This window comes from Monopterus albus, unplaced genomic scaffold, assembly GCF_001952655.1.
Source record: "Monopterus albus unplaced genomic scaffold, M_albus_1.0 scaffold134.1, whole genome shotgun sequence".
NCBI classification, from domain to species: Eukaryota; Metazoa; Chordata; class Actinopteri; order Synbranchiformes; family Synbranchidae; genus Monopterus; species Monopterus albus.
Window position 1 is genome coordinate 2,583,041 of NW_018128014.1, and position 569 is coordinate 2,583,609.

Sequence of the window (569 nt, forward strand, 5' to 3'; positions counted from 1 at the left end):
GAATATTGCGGAAAAGTCCATTTATTTCGGTAATTCAACTCAAATAGTGAAACTCGTGTATTATGTAAATTCAGTACACACAGACTGAAGTAATTTAAGCCGTTGGGTCTTTTGTGATGATTTTGCTCACATTTAACAAAAACCCACCAATTCATTATCTCAATAAATTAGAATATGGTGACATGCCACTCAGCTAGTCAAATCAAAACACCTGCAAAGATGTCCTGAGCCTTCAAAATGGTCACTCAGTTTGGTTCACTAGGCTACACAATCACAGGGAAGACTGCTGATCTGATCAGTTGTCCAGAAGACAATCATTGACACCCTTCACAAGGAGGGTAAGCCACAAACATTCATTGCCAAAGAAGCTGGCTGTTCACAGAGTGCTGTATCCAAGCATGTTAACAGAAAGTTGAGTGGTAGGAAAAAGAGGCACAACCAACCAAGAGAACCGCAGCCTTGAGAGGGTTCTGAAGCAAAAGCGATTCAAGAATGTGGGTGAACTTCACAAGGAATGGACTGAGGCTGGGGTCAATGCATCAAGGGCCACCACACACCGCCGTATCACG